The sequence below is a fragment of the Saimiri boliviensis genome, chromosome 9, assembly GCF_048565385.1.
Source record: "Saimiri boliviensis isolate mSaiBol1 chromosome 9, mSaiBol1.pri, whole genome shotgun sequence".
Classification (NCBI taxonomy): domain Eukaryota; kingdom Metazoa; phylum Chordata; class Mammalia; order Primates; family Cebidae; genus Saimiri; species Saimiri boliviensis.
The window spans coordinates 56332106-56349370 of NC_133457.1; the positions used below are offsets into that span (position 1 = coordinate 56332106).

The 17265-nt window shown below is 35.7% G+C and overlaps 1 long non-coding RNA gene across 1 annotated transcript in view; it reads left to right on the forward strand.

Annotated features, from left to right (window-relative positions):
* Positions 1 to 17265, forward strand: part of LOC141585649 (uncharacterized) — a 419671-nt gene that overhangs the window by 382388 nt on the left and 20018 nt on the right. The gene's annotated exons all lie outside the window — the stretch shown is intronic.

A 17265-nucleotide genomic window follows, 5' to 3' on the forward strand; every position in this document is an offset into this window, starting at 1 on the left:
AATAGTGAGCTCAGATGAGAAAAATAAAATAAAATTTAAATCACAGAATAATAGAGAGGAATCATTATTTGTCAAAGAGAAGGTACTTAAAATAACCAAAAGAGCAAAGAGGGAAACAGTAAAAAAAAAAAAAAAACAATAACAAGCTCTTAAAAACCTGAGAAAAAGCCAACATTCTTACATTGAAATGATCTACCAAGCACTGAATAGAATACATTTAAAAGACAGTCACCTCTGGACATAGATTGGAGCAAATTTTAGAGTATTAAGTATTAAACATTCCCTCCTAACCCCTTCCAGTGAGACTTTAGATATATTGACTCCTAACTCTATTGGAAAGTTTTATGAGTGAATTTCATATATATATCTAAAATTAGATTGTCATCATACATCTTATTGGCAATACTAGATAATACGTAGCAAAACTTCTGAGAAAAAAAATGTTACTTCTCACTTTTTCTAAAGGACATACTTTAGCAAAATAAAAAAAAAAACACAGGTAATTGGTATAAGTATAGAAGGAGTAATGCCATATAAACCCTATTAAATAAATTCCATTTAAAAACTGTTCTAAAATATACTTTTATTCATTATATTAACAAATTGAAACTTAATAGCAATCTTGAAGTAAAATAGCGGAAGATCTAATAGTAAGGTGTTTTCTGGAACTGAACAGGGTTTACAACATTTGAGAAGAAGGAGAGGCAGGTAAAAGAGTACTAATATTCTCATCTTATTTTGGGGAGGTAACTCTAGGATAGAGAAAAGATGTGGGTCTAAGTTTTGTGTTAAAATTTTGAGACACTTAATCTGCTTATTAGTATAACACATAGAATAAAATGAAAGATATATATATATATATATATATATATATATATACACACACACATACACACAATATATTAGAATGACAACCTATTGTTAGCTTCCTGGAACAGGTTGAAAACCATCACTGTTGTTTTCAAAGAGATGTTAAAAACAAACACAACATATTTAAATCTTTAATCCATCTAGAGTTAATTTTTGTGTAAGATGTAAGGAAGGGATCCAGCTTCAGCTTTCTGCATATGGATAGCCAGTTTTGCCAACATCATTTATTAAATAGGGAATCCTTTCCCCATTGTTTGTTTTGTTAGGTTTGTCAAAGATAAGATGGTTATAGTTGTGTGGTATTCTTTCTGAGGCCTCAGTTCTCTTCCATTGGTCTATATCTCTGTTTTGGTACCAGTACCATGCTGTTTTGATTACTGCAGCCTTGTAATATAGCTTGAAATCAGGTAGTGTGATGCCTCCTGCTTGTGTGTGTGTGTGTTTGTGTGTGTGGTTTTTTTTTCTTTTTTTCTTTTTTTGTTGTTGTTGTTGGCTATGCGGGCTCTTTTATGGTTCTATATGAAGTTTAAGGTAGTTTTTTTTTTTTCAATTCTGTGAAGAAAGTCATTGGTAGCTTGATGGGGATAGCATTAAATGTATAAATTACTTTAGGCAGTATGGCCATGAGTCCTAACACCATAAAAACTCTAGAAGAAAACCTAGGCAATACAATTTAGGACATAGGCATGGGCAAGGACTTCGTGACTAAAACATCAAAAGCATTGACAACAGAAGCCAAAATAGACAAGTCGGATCTAATAAAACTTAAGAACTTCTGCTCAGCAAAAGAAACTGTCAATAGAGGAACTGGGAACCAACAGGATGGGAAAAAAATTTTGCAAGCTACCCATCTAACAAAGGGCTACTATCCAGAATCTATGGAGACCTTACACAAATTTACAAGAAAAAAAAAATCAGAAAGTGGGCAAAGGATACGAATAGACACTTTCCAAAAGAAGGCATTTATGTAGCCAAAAAACATATGAAAAAAGCTCATCATCACTGGCCATTAGAGAAATACAAATCAAAACCACATTGAGATACCATCTCACACCAGTTAGAATGGTGATGATTAAAAAATCAGGGGACAACAGATGCTAAAGAGGATATGGAGAAATAGGAACACTTTTACACTGTTGGTGGAAGTTTAATTAATTCAACCATTGTGGAAGACAGTATGGCAATTCCTCAAAGATCTAGAAATAGAAATACCATTTGATCCAGCAATCCATTACTGGGTATATACCCAAAGAATTATAAATCATTCTATTATAAAGACATATGCACATGTATGTTTATTGTGGCATTGTTCACAATAAACAATAGAAAAGACTCAGAACCAACCCAAATGCCCATCAATGATAGACTGGAAAAGAAAATGTGGCACGTATACACCATGGAATAGCATGCAGCCATAAAAAAGGATGAGTTCATGTCCTTTGCAGGGACATGGATGAACCTGGAAACCATCATTCTCAGCAAACTGACAAAGAATAAAAAAACAAACACCACATATTCTCACTCATAAGTGGGTGTTGAACAATGAGAACACATGGACACAGGGAGGGGAACATCACATACCAGGACCTAGGGGGTGGGGGGGCTAGGGAAGAAATAGCAGGGAGTAGGAGGATTGGGGTAGGATAGCAGTAGGAGAAATACCTAATGTAGATGATGGGGCTGTGGATGCAGCAAACCACCACCATGGCACGTATATAACTTTGTAACAAACCTACATGATCTGCACATGTACTCCAGAACTTAAAGTATGATAATAAATAAAAACTTCATCCACCAAAAAAAAAAAAAAAAAAAAAAGAAAAAAAAGAAAAAAAACCACACACACACACAACACAAAAATTCTTTACTTAGGAAGTTTGGGAAAAGGGGGATTGTGAAAGTGTGTGTGTGTGTGTGTGTGTGTGTGTGAAATAGACAACAGTTACCATCGGAAATAGAACTCAAGGCAAAACCAAATTGCTACGATGAGGGATATTTCATACCAACTTTCTACATTTAAGACGTAATTATCAGGCTATGCTTTGTTTCATTATCAACTGTGATAAGGATTTCAGATGACAAAGGAAATAACAGACTACTATATGTATCATTTGTGGTAAATTATCCTTTTATAAAAAAGAGATTAGATCACTAATTGAACATATTTTTAAAAATAAATTTCAAATGGAATAAATCATAAACATTGAAATAAATCAGTAAGACTATAGAACTGGGAGTAAGTCTCAGGACTTTCAGAGCCTTCTTAAATATGAAAAACCAATGCAAAATGAAAAAATATTATTTCCATTCCATAAATTTGAAAATAATAAGATGAGGCCGGGCGCGGTGGCTCAAGCCTGTAATCCCAGCACTTTGGGAGGCCGAGGCGGGTGGATCACGAGGTCGAGAGATCGAGACCATCCTGGTCAACATGGTGAAACCCCGTCTCTGCTAAAAATACAAAAAATTAGCTGGGCATTGTGGTGCGTGCCTGTAATCCCAGCTACTCAGGAGGCTGAGGCAGGAGAATTGCCTGAACCCAGGAGGCGGAGGTTGTGGTGAGACGAGATCGCGCCATTGCACTCCAGCCTGGGTAACAAGAGCGAAACTCCATCTCAAAAAAAAAAAAAAAAAAAAAGAAAATAATAAGATGAAATGCAAAAGATCATATAAGTATGTGAGAAGATAGTTATAATACTTATAAGAGAACATTAATATTTGAATGTATAAAATACTGCTATCGATTTATTAGAAATAAAAACATAATATAGAAAAACTGGCAATATAAACAAAGATGTAAAACTTAAGACTATGTAAAAAGAGTATAAAATATGTAAAGATTCTCAGATTTACTAGTAAATTGGAAAACAAAAATTTAAACAACAGTATGTCAGGTGATAACATTGGAAAATGTTAAAAAGTGTGTAATAACAAATGTTGGTGAGGTGGAAGATAAATAGATTTTCATATACTGTCAAGTGGGATATTATAAACTGGTAAAGAATTCAAATGATAATCTGGAATATGTAAACATATAATTTAATCATTTATGAAAATAATGAGAATATCTATTATACAGGAATGCTGTGCCACATCTGGCATAGCCACACTGTGAAGTACTAAGCAGAAATAAAAAGAAAAATGATAGATCTTTGTGAACTGATAGGAAGAGTTCTAAGACGTTGAATAAAAAACAATCAAAGGTAAATTGACGTCTACAGTATGATATTATCTGTCTAAACTACACTAACAAACAAATTTATTTTCTATGGGTACTATGTAGACATGTAAAACTTTTTTTTAAATCTAGATTGATACACATAAAAATATATTAATGGTTGTATAGAAGAGACTGAATTGGAATAAAGTAGTAATTAACAATAATTTACCATTTCTGTATTGGTTAAATACTTTAATATTAGAGTACATGAGTAAACAATATTATATAATTAAAAATTAAAGCAAAATGAGCAAGATTAAAAATAAAAGTCAAAAAAAGTGAAATTTAGGGGGTTGAGTTATCAGTTAGATGCAAGCCACTCTAACTCTAAGGAGAAACAATGTCCCTAATCCTTGCAGTTAAGAATAAAAGGCATTGACATTATAGAAAATTTATCTGTTTAGATTTAAAAAAAAGAAAAAAGGTTGTATACAGCTAGGCAAAGAATAAATCAGCTATTTACACTTTTACATGTAATTTTAATCACACATGTATTTTCAAGATACTGCATTCTGTTTTGTTATTCTTGATATCAGTTACTGTTATTATAGTCTTATAGGTGGTATTTGGTAAAAGGTATTCCTACATTCAGAATTTCAGATGCAGAATAGATGGATAAGAAAACTCTAATGTGGCCTTGATATGGAGCATTGTTACTTAGAAATAAAATTTCCAATATGAAGGTCAGATTTTTTTTTAATTTATATACTATCATTGAGAAGCATGCCTATACAAGACATTTCATTTGGATTCATTTGCTTTATCTTTGAGAGCACAGATTTCTTTTGAACAAACTGTTTTCCAAAAGACTGAATATGACATAAAAAACCTATCTTACATCTCTCAAAAAAAACACTGTAAGAGCTAAATGAGATTGTGCACATGAAAATGCATCCCAATATTAAGTATTTGAGCATTCAATCGTTCATTTGTTCAACAAATATTTACAAAGTACCATACACTGGATTATAGGCTCATGATATAGGAATGATTAGGTAACAACCTCGGTCCTTTTGATATTTACAGCTTAATTACTAAATAAAATATGTTCTCAGGTAGATTGTAATATGACACAGTGTATAACAGAAATATATTATGATAGAAATATTTATTTGGCTTGGTGGTGTCTTTCTTTGAGGAGGTATTTATAAGCAAAGTCTTGGAGAATTAATAGGATGTGGAGAAAGATATCAGAAGTAGAAACTCCCAATCACAAAGGTTCCCCTATTTTTATGCATATTGATTTCCTACTCTCTTCTGATTTCGTGGCTTTCATCCTATTGTTTTCTTTGATCATGTTTTTGAAATGATCATCCTTTCACCTCGATCTCAGCCCTTATCTAGCAGTTCCATCCAGCCACTCAGAGCGAGGTCACATGGAAATTCTGTATTATGACATCTCAGAATCATGATCTTTCCTAACCCCATTCCATTACTTCTTTAAACAGTTTGTACTTAATATGTAACCTGCATCTGTGTCACATTCTTTTTGGCTGAACATCTCTTTAAAAAGAAGGATTATGCTTAGGAGTTATTCCTCGTGTCATCAACAAATCTTTGCCCAGTTCTTTGCACAAGTTGGGGACTAAAAATATTCACTAGATTAATATTTCCAAAATTAAGGGCTTATACTTTGAGCATGACTGGATTCAGTATGAGACATTTATGTGTAGTGATAAAAGGTACAAGTGTGTTTTGGGTGGTTGTCAAGTAAGGTGGGCTCACTGTGTAAGTATATAGACATAGGTTTTAGCAAGTGCATAAAGCAGGGGTCCTCAAACTTTTTACACAGGGGGCTAGTTCACTGTCCCTCAGACCATTGGAGGGCCGGACTATGCAAGGTGTGACACTCTTAACAGCCAGCGCTGCTGCCTCCACTATCCCAGACAGCGGTATACAGTGTCACAGGCCCAGCACCGCCTCCAGTGCTGTATACAGGGATGGCGGTGATCAGCCTGTGACACTGTGTATACAGCATCCTGGACATCTGCAGCAGCGGTGGGCCTCTTCTGTGGGAAGCCCACTGCTGCATGTTTCCCCTATTATAAGACACCTCCTAAAAATAAGACAGCCCCCTTCTTTTGGGGGTAAAATTAATATAAGACAGGGTCTTATAATAGGGGAAACATGGTGTGTAGTCATGTGGGGGGAGACTTTTGGGCAAAGGGAGGTTATAGGGGCCATTATGTTGTTGTACATTTGGGGGAGTATGGGGGCCATTGTACTGTGTAGTAATGGTTATAGTGCTTTGCCTTTCTTCCTACTTCTGCTGTTATTTCACACTGCTTCCGGTGATGTGGGGGCGCTGCAGCCACAGACCAGATGTGCGTCACATGATGCACTTCCGGAGCCGTGACGCATGCGTCCTGCATCACCGGAAGTAGTACTGTAAGTGAGTGAGGCTGCACTTTGTGGCACCGCCACATACAGTACTCCAGGAGCGCATCCTGTGCTCCTCTCACTGACCACCAATGAAAGAGGTGTCCCTTCCTGAAGTGCAGCGGGGGCCGGATAAATGGCCTCAGGGGGCCGCGGGCCGTAGTTTGGGGACCCCTGGCATAAAGGATGCTATACCAATTAGAAATAAAAAGTAAAATGTTGAGGGATTTCTTATCTAGAATAGTCAGTGTTCCTTGTACACTTTACAAAGGGTTAGAAAAGACAAGATACAGAATAGTCAAAATGCCTTTTATTGGAATGTTACTTTCATTTCACAGTGCCGTGGTAGTCATGCCATGTTTTACCAAGCCATCAGTTTTCCTGTTGCCATCCCCATTCAACACAGTTTAATCAGGAAGCAGATTGACTAGCTCATACTGGTATTACTATTTTTATTCTGTAAATTATGTAAAGTATTTCATTTAACAATCATAAACTATTTATTTGCACTATTTTAGAGTAAAATATTTTTAAGGAAATGCTATTCTTCAGAGTTAAGTGACATTCAATTTATTCAGGTTTCTCAAATACATAGTTAATATTTATTTTATTTCTAATTTTGGAAAGGTAACCACTCAATAAAATTTTGTATTGCCTTGAGGCAAAATTTTTAATGTAATTATTCCCTGAGTAAAAAAAAACTATCAGGACAAAATACACTTCTACTAAAATATGGGTGGAATTATCATAGACATAAAATTATTCATTAATGCCAGGGCCACAACTTATCCAAATTTTAAAAACACTCAAGCAAAAATTACCATGAAGCATGTAAGTATCTGAAATACACAAAGACTATATTAAGAACAAAAGCATCTACTTTATTCTCACTGGCTAAAGAACCAACTAGATAATTTGTTCTTCATAAACCTTTTGAACACCAAGAGAAAACACTCATGACATTTTCTCTTCAAAGGAATCTTAGGAAAGTAGGCTTTGAATCAATTTCTTTTTGAAAGTTGAGCTAAATAAATTCTATTCTAAACTTCAGCTGTGCTGTGGGTGAAAAGGAAAAGCTGTTATCTGAAATGAGGTCAAGTTCAGAGCTGGCCTATAGGCAACTGTTCTCAAGTATTTGAGAATTTTATTCCTGCACCTGCAATATGATAGTGCCAGAATTGCTAACTCGCCTGCCCAGCTGTCCTGTCTGTCACATGCCTAGAGTCTGTTTGTTATTACAGCACATCTAAAAAGTAGCCCAAGACAAGGAAGAGAAGCCATTACCTATTTGATCTAGATTCATGTCATTGTTTGCCCACTGGTGCGATGTACTATATTTAGATAGCTATGGTATGTAGGAAGATGGTTCTGGATCATATAATGTAGCATAATTTATGATCAAATGGCTTGGTAATGCAATCCACATTAATCGTCACTTAGCAGTACTTCAGAAGGATTTATACTATCTTTGAAAATATTTTTGTGGTTTCTGATAAATAAATTTAGGAGACACTAAATGACTAAACCAAATATGTTTCATTTTTCAAATTATGGTTCAAGAAGTATTGAAATATGAGAGTCCTAGCAGTATCTGAATATGTCTGCATTAGGAACATCCATAGGGTCTACTTGTCCAGGATGAATGACCAGTGTACCTTAGTGACCCCTGCTGTCCTAAAAGAGGCATAATATTCTATGAGTAAAAAGTCTCTTTTGGGTACTTATGATGAAAATGTTTTGGTCAATCTGTGGCTGAATTAATCATTCACCCTCTGAGACCTACTACTTATGTAATTGTTTCTCAGCAGGCTTCCTTGCCCAGTCCTAGACCTTCAGGTTATTTACATCTCAATGCACTTGAACTATCTTTTACATCTGACCTTACTGTCCTTACGAAAACTGACTTTTCTTGGTGTCAGAGACACAGGATCATCCTGGTTGATTTCCTACTTTATTGACTACCCTGTTCTTTCTCCTTCAGTAAAATTTTTCCCTCTTTCTCCAAGAAGTGGGGGCATGCAAGAAAGGAGGGTAATCTTTAAGGTTTTGTAATATCCTTCTTCCTTCATTTTTACTTCTTTCCTGATGATGTCTCTCATAAAATTCTTTAAAATATCCAAACCCTTCCATCCTTCGTTCCCATGTGTGTCAAATGGCAGTTTCCTTGTATTGCTTTCTCCAGATTGCAAAGAACATTATTTTGACATTAATTACTCACACATCTGAATTTAGCCCAGTGGATCTTCTTCAGCATTATTTTTATCTCTGTTTTTTCTCATCCCTAATGACTCCAATACATGATACGCTGGAATTTAAGAAGCTTCATTTTCCTCTGATATATGTTCCAAACAGTGTGTTTCCTGTGACCTAGGAAATGCCCTCTGTTTCTTCTGTGCTCAGCTTTCGCTGTAGGTTTTGGCTACATCTCTCTCTGTGTCTATACCTCACTGATGTACAGAGGAGCAGAGAAGAGAAAGAGAAATGCTGTGGTAATAGGAGTGAAGGTAGTGGTATAAAGTGAGATTGTACAAATCTGCACCTTGTGATAGCAAAACTATTTTCAGTTTGTACACTGAATAAAAACATTTTTCACTGTATATAATTCTAGCTTTCAGAAAAAGAGGCTGTCCAGTCTGAACACTACTTGATAACTTGTTTTTCACTGCATATAAATTTCTGAGCCTTTGAGGCTCCCTGTGCAGCATTTTTAAGCATATTCTCTTCATCTCCACCTAGAAGTGAAGGTTTTGCTGTTAGCCAGTTTCTTACCTACGCATTTAGACATATAGACACAAAATGAGTTCACAATAACTGTGCATAGAATAAATGACCAACAATAAATCAATAATTATTCCTCTTCCTGGCTAATACTAAGTAAGCCCCAAATTTTGTTGATTTCACTTATTCATAGAACCATATATGGACTTTGTACACTCTGTTGAAATTAGTACAAGTAGAAAGAAATGTTGTGGTTTGTTTTATTCATTGGAAAAAAATAAGAAACATAATACTAATGGAGCTTGTTAAACAGAAATTGCCAGAGCAGCAGTTAATGACCTACTTTGCCTCCCATAGAGGAGTGTCATATCACTGTATTATTTTACTTTGGGTTTACTAAAAGAATGTCATGTAAATTGTTCAAAGTGGTAGAGTGAATGATTAGTCATTTTATCTTGGACAAAAGATTCCAAGAATAATCTTTTGATAATTGCATGCACACATGCATGCACACACACAAAATACCTTCCCAAGATTTTTGCCAAAAATAGATGAGCAAAAAGCTTTTGTATAAAGTACAGTGAATTTATTTATTTCCAAATCTCACTCTTCAATATCAATGTGTTTCATCAATGCTGCTAATTCTTTTCCTGTAGAGAAGACCTGTCAATGTATACCTTAATGAATTGATACCATGTCAATAATGTGGCTTCTGGGACTTCTTTTTTTATCTGAAAAAATATGAAGATCTTTTGTAGCTGAATTGAACAAATAGATTTCTCCATATTCATCAACTATCTCACAAAACATTTATTTTTATTAAATTTCAGATGATTAAATAGAATTCTAAATATACTCTGATTTATATAATCACTGAAATATTTAATACTTTAATCTTATTTAAAGAGAGGCTTGATTTAAAATGGTCTTAGAGAGTTAGTTTAACATTTATGAATTTGAAAAGTTTGGAAACTATATATTCCTTAAGGCAATTCAGCACTAAAATCACAAGTTGTTACTTGAGCAGGAGAAAACATATTCGAACAATCTTTTATTTACCTTGGAAGAACATCATGGTCTCTGTGGGACCATGAACAGTCTTTCGTGCTCTGAGCAGGGACAGTGATTCTCCCACTCTTCTCCATACTCTATGCTTTGGTGTTCTTCCTTGCACTTGTAACTATATTCCTTATACACACATATACCATGTTGGAATTGCTGGTGGTAATCTTTTTTGGAAAAGATGCCAGCAGAGATCAACTTCTGAAGTCTATATACTCAAGGTCAGGAAGTCTCTATAATTCATTGGAAAAAAAGTATAGAACCAGCATATTCGTCAGAAATGACAATAATTGACAATATTTCTGCCAATGTGTCAAAACATTCATAGATTGATTGGAATCATGGTTTAATGTTGTAGGCAAGCAGTGGTGTTAAGTTGCTTACTTCTCATTTACCTATCATTATAACAGCATTGTGGAAATATGTGCTGTGTTGGAGCCCAACGTATTACGTTTAAAACTGACACTGATCTACCTATATTCTGTCAGAAAAGTGGAGAGCATGAATGAAGAAAAGAAAACTTGTAAATAAGCAATAACTTATTTACTTAAAGGGCACCACTTGTTTAAATAAAGAAGATATTTCTGGTTCTTCATATTCTGATTCATTATATTGTTAAGTATCTGAATCTTAGATTTTTCACTGTTTAAATATATGAATATGATGAAAAGACATATCATTCTTTTTTCCTCAAGCATTCTAAGTTGACTGAAGAAATCAGCAATTTTCAGCAAAAGGACTTTAGGAACCAATTAATTGGGTCTGTTTTCTTAGCATGTTGGTATTCAGTAAAGTAAAATTTGTTACACCTTTGTTTTATAAGTGGCAGGTAGGTGCTTATTTCTCCAATGAGATATTAGTTGTAAAGTCCATAATATCTATTAATTTAAAAGCACAAAACACTTAAGAAACAATTTAGATACATAATTTTTTTTTTTGAGACGAAATTTTGCTCTTTTCACCTAGGCTGGAGTGCAATGGCACGATCTCCACTCACTGCAATCTCCACCTCCCAGGTTCAAGCAATTCTCCTGCCTCAGCCTCCCGAGTAGCTGGGATTACAGGTGCCTGCCACAATTCCAGGCTATTTTTTTTGCATTTTAATAGAGATGGGTTTCACCATGTTGGCCAAGCTGGTCTCGAACTCCTGACGTCATGTGATCAGCCCATCTTGGCCTCCCAAATTGCTAGGACTATAGGCATGAGCCACCACGCCCAGAGGATAAATAAAATAATTCAAAAGTACATCTATAAAAACTAGAATTATAAATTTTTAAAAAGAGAATGATTTTGTTCTCCTGAGACAAGGTGACTAACAAAGCTGCTGACTTTGAATAGAACCCTTTGAGGCAGCAAGCCTTGGAGGCCATTGAAAAAGCTGTGGCCCAGGCACTGTCAAAAAGCCTTTAGAGTATGCTAACCTAATAGAATTACAGGTGTCTGCAGCCTCCACAGATGCTGGCTGGAGACTATAGTAACAAAAAATCACCACTTGGGTGCACCAGCCTCTGAGTTTTGACAATATAGTTGCCTGAGGCAGCTATCAGATATATCTCTTTTGAATGGCAACTCCTTGATGACTTGGGCACTGGAAGAGACTGAGTGTCTCCTGGCTGGAGCACCACATGTACTGCTCATTACAACCCCACCAATAAAATTGGATAGGCTGAACAGAGCTCAATTATCATGTGGAAATGGTACATTTAAGATGGGGCACCTGGCATGGTGGCTCACGCCTGTGATCCCAGCACTGTGGGAGGCTGAGGCTGGCAGATCATGAGGTCAGGATTTCAAGAACAGCATGGCCAACATAGTGAAACCCCATCTCCACTAATAACATAAAAATTAGCTAGGCATGGTGACTGGCGCCTACAGTCCCAGCTACTTGGGAGGCTGAGGCAGGAGAATTGCTTGAATCTGGGAGTTGGAGGTTGCAGTGAGCTGAGATTGTGCCATTGCACTCCAGCCCAGGTGACAGTGTGACAGTCCATCTCAAAAAAAAAAAAAAGAGAATAAAAGATGGGGCATGACTGGGACCTGGTACCCCCAAGATACCAGTAGGTTTCGTGAACAGACAAAGAGTTATTATAACTATTGATGACACAGAATGGTTTACTAATGGCTCTGCAAAACCAGAAGCAGGCTGGGTCTATTGGACTGGGGCCACCATCTGGCCATGAATGCTATCTTTTGAATGAGATTGAATACAGATGTTGTGCAGATGTTGTGTCCAGTGAACCGAACTACATCCAACTACATGAGTCACATGCTGATGACCATGCAGGCCACCCCTATCACCATATCTTCCTACATTTTCAGTGCCTTATGTAATGAGTCTCACTGGATTCAGACAAGTTGGTAACCATTGCACAGTGAACCTGCTTCACAGTTACAACTAAACCAAACTCAGATAATTAATAAAAAATTAAATGACAGTCTTGAAACACACACACACACATGTTTATGATGTGGCGATTATGTCTTCAAAATCCTCCACTTCACTCATTTCATTGTGTAGAAACAATTAATTTTGATAATTGACCCAAATCCAGTTGCTGGGCTGGCACTGGTTCGCCTAAACCAATTAGCTAATAGACAACCTCATTGATTGAATCAGGACGGGCTTATTAACTATGTTGACCCAAACAAAATAAAGGCCAGAAACTTCATTCAACTGTAGTGGTGGTGGGTGGTGCTTTCATCTTCTCTTTTAAAATGCATGTTGTAGATAAAAAAAATAAAACAGTCTCAAACTCTTTGCTTACTTAAGAGAAGCCAGCTAGAATAGAGAGCTGATAAACAGAAAATAGCAAAACATAAAACTGCCAAAAAATGAATCTGGTGCCTGATCAAAGCATGCTTAGAGCTTACCCTGGCACTGGACTAAGTCTCGATTACTAAAATCAGGGTCAGCTGAAGTTTTTGCTACTGAAAGTATCTTAAATTATAAAACAATTGAAAGTGCATAAAATATTCCCTGGCTCATTACATAAATCTGTAGCTATTACACAGTTGGGAGTTGTTTCCTTTTCAGTGTTAGTTTTTATCCAACTATAGTCAATGTTAGACAGTCTTCCAATAATATGCAATGCTCAATTCTTAGAGTGCTTCATTTGAAGAATTATTTTTGATATAACAGTAGCTTAATTTATGTCAAATTAGTAAGAACTCAATATGAGCCATCCAATCAAGATGAGTTTTAAAGAGACAAAAATCCAGAAGAAAAGTTATTTTTCATAGGAATAGGTCAATAATAGTAATAAAGCCACTATTTATTAGGCACATATTACATGCCAATGGATTTATATGTAATAGTTTATGATTAATCCTTATATCAACTTGGTGAAGGCTGCCTTATTATCTTCATTTAATAGATGAACAAATTGAGACTCGGGATATTTTGATAATGGATCAGGTTCATCCAGCTAATAAGCAGACTCTTACAAATGAAGCCCAAATTTCTTTGAAAGGAAAACTTATGCATTTAATTCACTTTAAGGCTTCTCTTTCACAAATTTACTTTCAGAAACATTTACTTAGGGCTTGCTATATTCAAAGAGTGAGAGTTACACAAAATCATGAAATATATTTCCTGAAAGCCAGGAGCTATCTATCTCTAGAGAGAAAATGGAATACATAAAAAAATGAAAACAAATATAAATAATTGAATTGAAGGCAAAACTTGAGGGATAAAAATGGGGGAAAACCTTGATTATTAGCATACAATGACTTCTAATTCTGAAATTATAAAGTTTCAGAGACAGAGTTTTATTTGAGCTCAATCTAAAAGGAAAAGAAGATTGCTATAGAGGTGAAGGGATGAAGAGGTCATTCTTGGCTGCAGAACATTTGTGGTTAATTCATGAAGGCAATAAAACACAGAGCAAATAGAGAGCAGACTCACGATAGCCTGACTTAGAGATAAATATGTGGTGACAATAGAAACTAGGAAAAAGAAACGTAACCCGATTTTCTCAGTCCAGAGGTTACAAACTTAAGATCCATGGCCTGTACTTAGTCTGTATGACTGCTTAATGTAAGCCAAATAATGGTTTTTAAATATCTGAGTGATTGAAATGTTGGTCCATGACTTTTACCGCTCATTGTCTCTACCCCTGCCTCTTGTCTGACACCAAGCTGCTTCAGTCATCCAGTGTACCTTGACTGGGACCCAGCAGGCACTTTTACGTCTGTAGTGAAGACTCTGAAAATTCTTCCGTAAAATGGGTTTGGAGGACACGGACTTACATGATCTCAACTGCTTTTACATAGATAACTCAAGCAGCAGTGTAGAAATAGGTAGGGCTACTAAAAAATTGACTTGAAATCAGTTAAGTAAGATGTCAGCTTAAGAGTGTGGGTTCCATTTGTTAAAAAACTAACAAAACTATGATCTAGACTAGTGACATCAAGAATGAAAAAAGACTGATTTGAGAAATAGGCAGAGTAGACTGAACAGGACTTTCTATTAATATGTTAAGGAAATGAACAAAATAAATGACCCTCATTTATTTGGATGTCTAAAAAGAAAATAGGATTAACACATACTACCACCACAAGCAATTTTTGATTTATGAGTGAGGATATCTCTGGTGGGTGTCATGGATTCTATTAATGGCTCTCAATTTTGGAAAACAAATGGAATGTTTTAATAAATATAATGGGGTGCTTGGTGAAGACTAGGACCGAAAACGGCCATTTTGAAAGAAATGACCATGGCCAGGTGCAGTGGCTCACACCTGTAATCCCAGCACTTTGGGAGGCCGAGACAGGTGAATCACCTGAGATTGGGAATTCAAGAGCAGCCTAACCAACATGGAGAAACCCCATCACTACTAAAAGCACAAAATTAGCTGGGTGTGGTGGTACATACCTATAATCCCAGCTACTTGGGAGGCTGAGGCAGGAGAACCACTTGAACCCTGAGGCCAAGGTTGCCGTGAGTGGAGATCATGCCATTGCACTCCAGCCTGGGCAACAAGAGCAAAACTCCATCTCAAAAGAAAGAAAGAAAGAAAAGAAAGAAAGAGAAAGAAAGAGAGAGAGAAAGGAAGAAAGGAAGGAAGGAAGGAAGGAGAGAGAGAAAGAAGGAAAGAGAAAAGAAAGAAAGAAGGAAAGAGATAGGGAGAGAAGGAAGGAAGGAAGGAAGGAAGGAGCACATTCTGCCTCTGGGAGTCAGGCTTATAAATGTGAAATATACAGCTATATGTAAATATATAGAAAAAAGTTACATACTTTACATTTAGGGCAAACCACTCTTAGCATTGTATAATATATTTAATGTGACCATATAAGGCAGAAATGCCACTATTTGGTGAATGTCTTTGCTCAAGATTTGAGTCAGACAAAATGCAAATGTAGTTACTTCAGATTCAATTATGGTGCCTTTAGAGTGTGAATATGAATTTGTTTCCTTAACAGAATTATGCACCATAAACAGAAAATCCCTTTCCCTCTTCCACATAAGGATTTAGACCTAACTTGAAAATTAGGTTTTCCTCCTTACATATGTTGCTGTGAATGCTTGTCTAAGCATTCGGTCACAGGAGAGTAAAAGTAGAGACCATGTAGTGGTTGAAATTTTGTGCAAGCTAGAGTATCTTTTCATCTCTTGCCAATAGAAAGAATGGAAAACAACTGCCCTGAGCATGGAATGGCACCGCTTAGACTTCATTGTTGCTGTGGGACACAGAGTGTTGAGACTTAACAATCCATACTCCTGGAACCATATGGTCAAGTAATCTGATTATCTTTATCCCATGGACTATGAGACTTCAATGTTTTTGCTATTTTTTTTTTTTTTTTTTTTTTTTGTATGTTTGTTTTTTAAAATGTGACTGGGTAGCATTTGCCTTGAAGATAAGGAATGTTTCCACTGTCAAATCACAAAAAGAAAGCTCAATTGAGTAATAGGAAATAAAGTAACTCTTACACCAAATAAGGAAAAATACTTTCTTTTCTCTCTGTGACTTTGGGTAAATTGTGCCTGAGATGAACAGCATAGATGTATTTTGAGTAATTCTGCCACATGAATGCTGACTAGGAACTAGGAAGTTTTCACAGCAACTTTTAAGAGATTTGGAGGTCATATTCTTTTAAGCAAATATTAAAACATAGAAGTAATCACTTCTCATAGCTCTTGCAAATTATTCTTTTCTTTCTATCCTATTATTTTGAATTATTCATTGAAAAATTGTTTAAAAGTGTGGACTTGTTCAGTTGTGACACAGAAAATTAGGTAGGATCCTCAGAATAAGTGAGTAAGAATGAGCAGTTCTAGGATAAACATGAGAAGAAAGCCATACCCAGTGGATGGATAGTTTTAGGAGTGTTCAGTAGGAAACAACAGGCAGATTATGATTTAAAGGGATGAAGTAGAATCTTTCCACTGTGCCCATGAAGCAGAACCCTGGAGAGGAATAGACAATTTGAAGAGAAATAATTTAATTTCCAAAGATTAAGATGATGGATTTTCATGCCACAAGAATATGTGTATTAAAGTAAGTCTACAGCATTCACTGCAATGAAAGCATGTTCCAATTGAAACATAATCTTCAATATGGTACTTATTTATAAAAAAAAAGAGAACATTATCTTTCTCAGTGACAGACACCAAAAACCCCTTATTTTCTACTTTAAAATATATCCAAAATAGGCTGCAATTCAATTAACTAATCCAAAATGTTCATAACTCTTTTCTTTTTGAAACAATTTAAAGTTTAGATTTTAGTAGATTTTAGAATTAAAACCAATGCTTTCAGATATATATTTACCCAATTTTTCTATGTCATTTGACCTGCCTGTGCCATTTCCTGCTGAGGAAATCAAGGAATGCTGTTCTGCTCCCAGCAATTTTTCTCTCTCGGAATGGCTCAAAATGTAAATGAGGACTCCCCCTTGCTTGGGCTAAGCTCTAGCCTTCTATATTAATTAGAGCCATCAGATAATCGTTCAGAAATTTAAACTTTGGAACAAAAAGGTCACCATAACTAGGAGTTGTTAAAACAGAGTCACAT